The sequence below is a fragment of the Dipteris shenzhenensis genome, chromosome 13 (genome assembly GCF_047967505.1).
Source record: "Dipteris shenzhenensis isolate YYH24624 ecotype China chromosome 13, Dip_SZ_1.0, whole genome shotgun sequence".
NCBI lineage: Eukaryota > Viridiplantae > Streptophyta > Polypodiopsida > Gleicheniales > Dipteridaceae > Dipteris > Dipteris shenzhenensis.
The window spans coordinates 31898308-31909382 of NC_141608.1; positions in this window are offsets into that span (position 1 = coordinate 31898308).

Consider the following 11075-nt stretch of genomic DNA (forward strand, 5'->3'; position numbering starts at 1 on the left):
CTAGCTCCTACATCTCCATCCATCTCGAGTTGGCGTTGGTGTGGAACTAGCTCTCGACCTGTCTGCGGAACAATAGCCGCACTCCATCTTGCCACCTATCTGTCCCATTTCGCATGCACATCTCCTTGAAGAGCCTTCAGGAGCGAGCCCATCTGCTCCATGTTGACATTGACATTTCCCAAAAAGGCCCTTAAGTACTTAGCCAATGCATCGGTAGTACATCGGCATAGTAACTCATGCTCAATGCTCGACACATACTCCAAATGCAGTTGCTGAGTGGCCTTTGAATGCACTTCTGCCACTTGAACCTAGGCTTTAAAAACTGCCACCCTGTCCTCTAGTTGTCGCACCTACTCTTGCTGACTCTATAGAGTCTCATTTTCCATCCGTAGCTGCGTGACTTTTGCCTCTAAGTTGGTCACTCTCACAGAATCACCCCCGCACCAATTTGCAAGGCCAACCGAGTGAGCAACTGGGAACAAAACTACAGCTGAACATTCACAGGCTGTGCCCACAAAGAAAACCTGATGGATGACACCGGAGAAACACACGTAGACTCAAAAATTGCTATGGAAACCTTTGGTGCCAACACCTGCACCACCTCAAATACTGCCACTACCATTGTAGAGGCCACCGCAGTCATCGTTGCTAAACGTTGTGTTGCTGAATGCTGCTGAGGCTGCTCCATCCACTGCCGCCCACCAGCAGAGTACCTCCAAGATTCACCGATGCAATGGTCGCTAGAGTCACCATCACTGGTTTTGCCATGATCCGTACTGCTAGTGGTGTAGACATAGTAATTTGCATGGATGCCACACCACTAGTGAAGATACTCACCGTGCCACCTGCATGGGAAGGAGTCAAGGGTGCAAGGGTAGAGACCACTCCCTGACTAAGACAAGGCTTTTTTCTACGCTGCTTCATAGCCAATTCTCCAACAGACGCCTTAGCTTCTTCCTATGCAGGCCCCTCAGGCTCAAGAGTAGGTACCAAGGCGGTAGACCATCGAGGCAATGTAGACTCCAAATGCAGGGGGAATAGGATCTCCAGAATCTGCCCAATCTTGGAATTCACTGCTTGCTTCTTCTCTACTGCTATCGCCACCCGTAGAGCTTTTGCATGAATCTGCTCCTTCAAAATCCGCCCCCATGGCACCACTTGCTATTCAGCCCACTGCGATCATCCCTCGAGTCCTAGGAGTAATTGTATAAGTTTGAGCCTGCAAGAACACTGACTCAAGCATCCACCAATAGAGATCCCTCATCTGAGCATCCGGGCACCCATTCAGCTTGTACTCTCCCCGAGCATCAACTCCAAACTCTGCCTCCATCGCCTCCATGGAACACATTGGTTGCACAATCATTCCTCCATCGAAAGGCAAGAATAGGCGCTTATAAATCAATTGCACCGTCAACTCCCGATGCTCCTCCAAAAACTCCACTGTAGATCCTACCCACAACTGTTGGCAAAGCGCCAACACTGCTGCATGAACAGGTACCCTCTGCCAATCAATGCTGCTGAAACTTTGAATACGTAATAGCCTAAGGCAAGCATCGATCAACTGGAAATCAATGTAAACTAGTGGTAGAAGAGAAAGAAACTGAGCATGATCCATCCCCATAGCTATTCGAAGGAGAAGGAAAGAGAGAGTGTTGAATGCAGATGAAAGCTGGAAGGCGAATGAACTTAAGAGAAATGTTAAGTGCGATGAAGAGAAAGAAGCAAGCGACTGGTACATGCAAAAAAATGCTCAAGAACTGCAATCCAAATTGCCAATACCCCGCCCTTACAACAGGTCATTGCATGGCTGTCATCATGCCAGGAACCTTGCTGCCCACATGTCCTCATGCGGCTCTACCGCCTCCACCTCAACCCAAGAAATTCGTGCCTCATTAGAGATTAGAACTGGGCACTGAAGACTGCCATCATGATGGTATGGATGAAGCTAAAAACCATTAACTGGATAAAGAAGTACATGCCCTTGCAAATCTGCAAGATAAAACGATGTCGATCCGCAATCATGAAAAATCTAGAATGGACCCAACCATCGCAATTTCAACTTCCCCGGCATCCTTCCAAGGCAAGTGTTGAATAGAAGAACTAGTTGCCCGCACGCAAAATATTTCTTCTTCGAAGCCAAATCCACCCTCCGCTTGCACCGTGCTTGAACCTCCAGGGTGAGATAATAGCTCTCCAGCTACAAATCATCCAATTGATCTAGAACATCCAACCGGAATACCATACAGTCCTATAGAAGAAGGTTATCCTCCACTACAATCCTCAAACTCGGAACAGTATGCTTGATCGGCATAATTGCCAAATGCCAATTTAAAAGGAGTCAACCCCCTAGCCACCTTGAATGATGTGCGGTAAGCCCATAATGCTGCCAGTAACTTCTCGTCCCAATCCGTGCTATGCTCATTCACCAACAGGGGCATAATCCACTTGAAAGTATGATTTGTAGACTATGCCAATCCATTAGCCTGTGGATAATAGGGGGAAGACTTCTTGTGAATCACCATATAAAAAGAATTCATCTGCTTGATGAACTTATTGGACAAAGTGAGTCCCCCTATCGTTGACAATCTCAATTGGGCATCCAAACCGAGTGAACACATCATGGTATAGGCATTTTGTGACCGACTTTGTGGTATTGTCCCGCAAAAACCAAGCTTCCACCCATTTGGTGCAATAATCCCTGGTGGCTACTAGAGTCTAACAATTCCTTGTGCGGGCAGCTGCGGGCTTAAATGGTCCCATGCAATCTAGGCCCCACTTCTAAAATGGCTCCAGAGGCAATATGGGGTTAAGTGGCATGCGATCTCGATCAATGGGCTGCCCCAACCATTGCAAAGGTTGCAACTTTTTGCAAACCATCTGGCATCCTTATGCATGGTTGGCCCCCATAAACTTGCTTGCAAAACTTTCTTTGCAGTGACTTCGACCACAAAATGGCCACCCGAAACCCCACAATGAGCTTCCATGAGCACCACCTCCTGCTCATGAGGTGGAACACAACACAACAGTGCCTCTGTCAAGGGTCGTCGGTACAACTGTCCTAGGACTACTTCAAAGGATCGGCTCTGCAATGATAAGCATTTCCTCTGGTCTCTATTCATGTACTTGGGCATGATGCTAGTAGTTAGGAACGAGAGCATCTCATCATACCATGACCATGGTCCTTCTAGAACGACTTCGTCCTCTGTCATGGTAGAATTTCCCCAAAAAATTGCCGCTAGCTCCGCATTAGGAAATTCGTCCTCTACTCCCATTGGTAGCTCTATAGACTCTAGCGGGATAGGTGATATGTAACTGCATTCTAAGAGCCCGACCGATGAATCACATCAAAATCATATTCTTGCAATAGCAACACCCATCGTGCCAATTGGCCCATAAGACCTTACTGTTTTACCAAATACAACAATGCGGAATGATCAACATGGAATACAAAAGGTCGACCCAATAGATAATGCCAAAATTTCTTGATGGAATAGATCCCTTCTCGCTCTGTGACAAAATAATTATTTTTGACCGTTGAGAGTTGTCGGCTTGCGTAGTAGACTGGGAATACCATTTATTCGCATCTTCCTTCATCAAGACACTCCCAATAGCTCTATCCGAGGCATCCATGAACACATGAAAATTCTTCTCCCAATCTGGAGAAAGTAGCACTGGTGCTCTAGAAAGCTGAATCTTGAGTTGTCGGTGCACTTGCTCGCGCTTTGCAGTCCACACAAATGCCTTCAGTTCCACATGAGCCAATGCATTCAAGGGAATCACCATGTGAGCCAAGAATCGCAAATGTCTGCCATGCCATCGAATTCGGCCCAAGAATCACAAGCACTCCTTTGGCACCGGGGCTTGCATAATCATGCCACATTGTCCGGATCCACTGCAATTCCTTATGCCGAGATCACATGCCCCAAGAATCGGCCGCCATGGACTGCGAACATGCACTTCATAGGATTTAGACTGAAGGAGACTTCCCTGCATCATTGGAAACACTTTTGCAAATGCTCCATGTGCTCAGCAAATGTGCTGAACACACTGAGGTCATCCAGGAAAATCCGCATGAAATCTATCAAATAGGAGCCAAAAATCTCCTACATTGCCCGCTGAAAAGTTGAGGGAGCATTCCGCAATCCGAACCACATGACTGTGCAGACATAGACCCCCCATGATGTGATGAACGCTATTTTGGGTTGGTCCTCCAGAGTCATTCGGATTTGGTTGTACTTGCTACATCCATCCAAGAAGGAGTACACCTCATGCCCCATTACTTCGTCTAGCATAGAATCCATGTACAGTAAGGGAAATGGATTAGGTATAGTGGCCGCATTCATCTTGCGATAGTTGACACAAATCTGCAATTTCTTATTTTTCCTTGGCACAATGACAATCGAGGAAATCCACTATGGATTCTCAATTGGTGCAATGAATCCCACCCATAGCAGATGCTCTAGTTCTTCATGCACTTGCTTGGCCACATGCGGATTCATATGATACCTCTGTATCTTTGTCGGCATCACATCTGGCAGTGAGGTTGACCCGATGCTAGTAAAATTTCAGATCCAGACCCTTCATATCCGCATAATCCCAAGCGAACACATCAAAAAATTCCCGCAAGAGGGCAATCAATTCACTGTGGAATTCATCCATCAACAATGTGCTAACTTTGATTGGTTTAGATGCTCCACCCTCTCCTAGATAAACCATATCTAGAGCATCCTCTTGAACTCGTGTGACGCGGCTCGTCCGTTCTTTGAATTTTCTCTCCTATTGTAGGATATCCCATAGATCCAAATCCGCTGCTACTTGTTGGGGCTCAATCGCCTCCTCCAAAACTATGCTGGCCGCATTCGCCACATCAAAATTTGATGCATGTAACTTTCCGTAATGCCTTCCACATCGATGGTGAAGATAGGAACTAACTCTGGATTTGCTTTGAGAAAGGCTTCCTCCTCCTCATCCTCCAATCCATCTGCCATGTTCACCGTCTCGGCCAACATAGGTCATACCGATCCGCCAAAGGTGCCGCCACTCCCATTGTGACCCGCACTTTCTTCTTACCTCTCCTCATGGAAATTATTTTTTGCTCCCAATTTTGCTTGACTTTTGCTTGCCGCAACCAAGGCCTACTCAAAAGGATGCTATACTCCAGTGTTGCGGCTTCCATGTTGAGCACCACAAAGGACACTACGAATGCTATGCCCACCACCTCCAGCATAACAGCCCGTAAGATTCTGAGTGGTCTAACCCGATGTTGATTAGCCATGTGGACTAAGAACGGTGCCATTTCCCAAGACATCCATCCCATTTCTAGGCAGGTCTTCAAAGTGACGATATTGATCCCCGAACCGCCATCTATTAGCACCTGAGCAAAAGTCCGTCTTGTGCCTTTGTGGATATAACCAGAATTCTCATGTCGGTTAAAGGGACTACCAAAAGTGGGCATGAATCAGCTTGACATAGCTCCACCTCTTCTGTTTAAGACTCCGTGTGTAGGGAATGCAACAATTGTCAGTGGAATCCCAGGACCAGGTTAAGCAATCTGCGAGTCAATGAAATCTCGACTCCCTTTGTGAAGAATTTGCCCGCCTCTTGGCTTGGTTTACGACCAACAATGCAGTTGTTTCGACCGCCTTCGGAACATTCGTTGGTAAGTGCAGCTTGAACTTGGCTTGAGTCTTCGCCTCTGATTGGGCAACCAGTTCTACAAACTGCACCTTACATGCTTCACTGGGCATCATCGCGAACTCTGCTAGTGACATCAATGGTGGCTCCTTCGTCACCAACTCGTAGATTTGGCGTCGGACGTGTTCATGGGCTGGCCAATCCAACATCTTGTCTCACCATTTTTGGGAGTCGGTCCTCGTAGCTTGGTACCAGCATGGGGGATTATACTAATCTTCGGGCACACCAATGGATCATCATCAACAATGTGTACCATCGAAGTGCTAGGCATTTTCCCAAACATCTTTTGCTGCTCTACGCGTTGTCGATCCCATTTCTGAGCCTCTAGGCATTCGTTTTGCCAATGGCCTTTGCCCAAGCAAAACAAACAGGTTCTTAGTAAATTTAGACCACGACCCCAGCCTCTGCATCCACGTCCACGTCCATGTCCACTGCCACCTCCGCCTCGTTGGAACTTCTATTGCTACGGTTGAAATGCTTCTACTGTCACTCTTCTTGCACAAAAGACGCAGCTGCATCTTGCTGCTAACCAACCACTCTCTGGCTGCACCCATTATAGTGGCATCCCACTATGTTGTGTGTATTAGTCAAGCAAATCGTGCACCAATTCACATTAAGAGCACACTCGATTGAGGAGTGACCAGGATTGCAGCAGTGAGTACCACCATATACCCTTCAAGCCTTGAGGTACTGATCCTTTTCTGAAAGCCACTGGTGTGCCCTTACCCCTTTAGAGACTCTCCAGGTCTTCGTCTCTACTTCTGAGTTGGATTCCTCCAAACTGGTATCTTCAGAGCTTTTGTCCAAACTAGTCACATTTGAATCTTCATCACTATCATCTGACTTCTTAAATTTTGGCATTTTCTTCTTGGTTTTACTCTTCATGGATTTTTGGTTCTTGGATGTCCTCCCATGCAGCGAATCCCCCGCTCACAGTGCTTGCACCATGATCGCTATGAGCATTGTCTATGTTCGATCCACTGTGGCCAACACCATCCACAGATCCCATGACAGCCCTGAAATGAAGTAGTCATTCAGTACCTGTTGAGCAGGCTGTTGCCCTGCAGACACATGTTGCAAGAGTAATTTAAATTTGTATGCATAACCTTCCACATCCTGATCTCCCTGCTCCAAGCGGTCCAATCTATCTAGAGTTTTCGGAATCATTTTTTCTCGATGAAACTGTCTTAAGAATGCATCGCAGGCCGCATCATATGTGGTGAAATGGTTCATTGCGTACTCTGCCATCCAATGTGTTGCCTTGCCCTCTAAAGTTGACTCAAAAGCTGCCTCCTGTCGGAGCGGTACCACAACTCCTAAATTGTTGATTTCATACACCTTCTCAAACTGCCGAACATGTGCATCGGGGTCATCTAAGTTTCGCCCCACAAACTTGGTATACTTGACATGGCTCACCGCAGCCATCATAGTGCCTCCAACATTCCTCCAGATGGTCTTCCTTGACCGAAGAGATTGTGAGAAGCCATCAAAACCGTAGTTAGTGACAAAGATGCACTCATTACTCGGCGTGCATCAAGTGATACCCGCACTCGCAACCTTGGCGGTGAAACTGACTGAGAAGGTGGACTCTGATGCCAATTGACCCCTCTCGGAGCTTCTTACAGAGTGACGTCTCCATGTCTGCACTAGCGACAACTTATCCTACACTACTACCGTGCTATCCCTACACTACTGCCATGCTATGCTAAAATTTGTTTGCACAGTGCTAGTGCCCTTTAGACTTGGTTATAGTTAACCGTTAGATTTCAACCACCAGGCCTTTTCAAGGAAATTCCAGACTCATTCCAGACTCCCAACTATCTTATCAACCTCTCTATAGCAAGCATCTCCCAGCTCTTGAGGCCAGTCTGCTACACAATTGCAGACCTCTTCACGCACTTGGATTACACACTGCTTGCTTAACTCTGCCGACTTATATGCCCATAGTAACTCCTTTTGCTGGGGGTCCTCTTCTTGGTCTTTGCAGTCTATACATCTTCGCGCCTCTATCATGTCTTGCCAAAAGAAACCTACATCATGAGCTTGACAAGTACCTTAAAGGAGTAGGAAAAATAGGGAGCAGAGCTATAACTCCAAGAACTAGTGCGGTGGTCTCTCCAAGACAACCTTGAATTATGGGCGATGACAAGTCATCAAGCCAGAGACTGCACAAAATGATAGATTACATCTCATTATTATGGCAAAACCACCACGGTGGTCTCTCCAAGCCAGCCTATGATTTGCATGGGCAAAGCTACAGCGGCAAAAGGTTGCGCAATGATAGGTGGTCAAAGGGTGGTGGTCAGGCCAGAGAATACGCTACAGTGGTGTTCAGAATGACAGGATCTCATTATTATGCCAAGAACCAGAGTGGTGGTCTCTCCTAATCATCTGCATGGGTGTGGTGCCCAGTGACAAGTGGCAAAGCTATGGCAAAAGGCTGTGCGATGATAAGTGGTCAAGCAGCTCACGCCAGAGACCTGCGCTGCCTAAAGTAGTGCAGAGATGTCGCGTGTGTCGAGCTCTGCAGTGTTCAGAATTAATAGATTGTGTCTCATTATTATGCAAGTGCGGCATCATGACATCAGGAAATTTTTCAGTGAGAGTGTGGGTCCGTGCAAAATCCAAATATTCACCCAGGAGCGCATCGCATCGTGGCCCAAAAATAGCCCCAAAAATAGTTTCGCGATTGGCTACACCCAAGCAAATGTTGACCCATGAGATATCAATAGAAGGTTTCTCTCCCCCCCCCCTTTCTCTCCCCCCCCCTTTCTCTCCCATCTCTTCCCCCCCCCCCCTTCTCTCCTCTCTCTCCCTCTCTCTTTCTCTCTCTCTCTTTTGCTGCCGAGGCAGCAAGACTCTCTCTCTTATAATCTCTCTCTAAAAGTCTTTCCTTCACTTTTCTCTCTCTAAGTTCTCTCTCTATAATAAAATTTTAAAGAATACAAATTTAAAAAAAAGTACCTGGAAAAAAGTTGAGATCTATGCTTGTGCTTGCTTTTGCTCTTCCTCCTCTTTTTGCTTCTCCTCTTGCTCTTCCTTGTTGAAATGAGAGAAACAATGAGAGAAGGAGAGTATATATAAGAAAAACTAGGGTTTTAAGTGCTTCTCTCTCATTGGTCCTTCTATAACATTATCTCCTCTCCCATTGGCCTCTCTATTAGATTATCTTCTCTCTCTCTCCCACCCACTCCCATCCTCCCACCCCATTCCCACTCCCACCCCCATCCTCCCACCCCACCTCCCCCATTCCCACTCCCACGCCCATGCCCATTCTTTCACCTTCCCCATTCCCACTCCCTCTCCCACTCCCATCCTCCCACCCCACCCCTCCCACTCCCACCCTCACCCCACCCCCACCTCCCCCATTCCCACTCCCACTCCCACTCCCATTCTCCCACCCACTCCCATCCTCCCACCTCCACCTCTCACTCCCACTCCCATCCTCCCACCCCCACCCCTCCCCCCCCAATTCCCACTCCCATTCCCACTCCCACTCCCATTCTCCCACCCTTATCCTCCCACCTCACCCCTCCCACTCCCATCCTCCCACTCCCTCTCCACTCCCATTTTCCCACACCCCCACCTCCCCCATTCCCACTCCCTCTCCCTCTCCCACTCCCACTCCCATTTTCCCACCCCCCCACCTCCCCCATTCCCGAGGATTACCAAAAAGCGAGCGAAGAAAAGCGAGCGAGGCCAAATAAGCGAGCGTGGACAAACAACAATGCAAGGTGTTATCCTGTCTCTTCCATTGATTCTCCAAGAAGTGTGCTTGCATATTGCCTCCAAGAATTCCTAGCGCATTTTCAAGCATGCTTTTAGTGATGGTAATCTTCTCACCTTAATAGAATATTCATCCCTCCTTCACACTCACCTACTATACCAACCTAGTGAAGCTGCTAAGAGCATCCAAATTGGGCTTTTGAAGAGTGAGTGAGGAGCTTCCAAATGTCCCGATTTCAAGATCAGGGGAGGAGAGGCTCTCGCACTGTGTTGTAGAGGGGGAGGAACAATTGTGTGAGGAGCTCCTAGACTATGCAGGGGAGAGGAAAGATCATGTGAGGAGATTTTAAACTATGCAAACATATTTTGGAGCTCAGTGTGTCTAGGGAGATCCATTATGAGAGGGGATAGAAGCTGCAGGAAGAGTACAAGGGAGAAAGAAATGGTCAAGAGGGATAGAAGACAAAATAGTGAAGGAAATGGAACAGTGGAGACTTAAGTTTACAGTCCGAGTGTAAGGGAGAAAGAAATGATAGAGAGGGATAGAAGATGTAATGGTGAAGGTAATGGAACAACAAAGGCTTAAGTTTGTAGCCCAACTACAAGGATCTATCAAGGTGATAGTGACCGTGGTGGTTGGCTCGAATTTTGATTAATTCAAGGCGACAGTACTAGCTTGCATGGTAATGAGTGATTAGAGGTGATTAGACTTCATGATTTACGTCTGTGGCAATTACTACCATCTTTCATTGGTGGTGGCTGCTAGTGGTGGCATTTTAGATTACCAACCACGTCTTTGGTAGCAACTAAGATTCCACTGGCTAGCAGTTAGTTATCAGTGACTATAGTGGCCTGCAATATTTTTTGGCTTAAGGTATGGGATATAGGGTATATGGTATAGGGCTTAGGGTTTAGGGTATATGATTTAGGCTATATTAGGGTTCAAGTTATATAAAATAGCATTTAGGGTATAGGAAATGGGGTTTAGGCGATAGGGATTAAGCTATAGGGATTAGGGTTTAGGATTTAGGGTATGGGATATAGGTTATAGGTTATAGGGATCAAGGTTACGGGAGGGTCAAGGTATGGATACACTAAGGCTTCAATGTGTTTAAGTATAATTAAACTTCATTCACAAGTTTTGAATAAGTTGGAATTTGACAATTCTAACCATATAGATGACTATCGATGGCTTATTCTGATCAATTTGAGTACTTAGAGGGCTAACTTTGGACCTCATACGAGGAAGTTATGTTAATTTTTGTTCGAATTCATCAAATGTCAAGATTGAAATATTAGCCACACTCGTCTAAAGAAGCTCTTAAATTCACCTTTGGCAAATATTTGCCCTTTAAAATTTACCTTGGGGATGGTAGGAAAAAATGAGAATTAATGGAAAGGAGGAGAGGGGAATAGAAGGAAGGGGGGGGGGAAGCGGAGTGGGCGGGGGAGGGTAGGGTAGGGGAGGGGAATGGGAGGGGAGGGGAGAAGTGGGGGGGGAAGGGGAATGGGAGGGGAATGGGAGAAGAGGGGAGAAGTGGGGGAGAAAGGAGGAGGGGGGGGGAAGGGGGGAGTGGGCGGGGAGGGTAGGGTAGGGTAGGGGAATGGGAGGGGAGGGGAGAGGAGGAAAGGGGGAGAAGGAGGAAAGGGGGCAC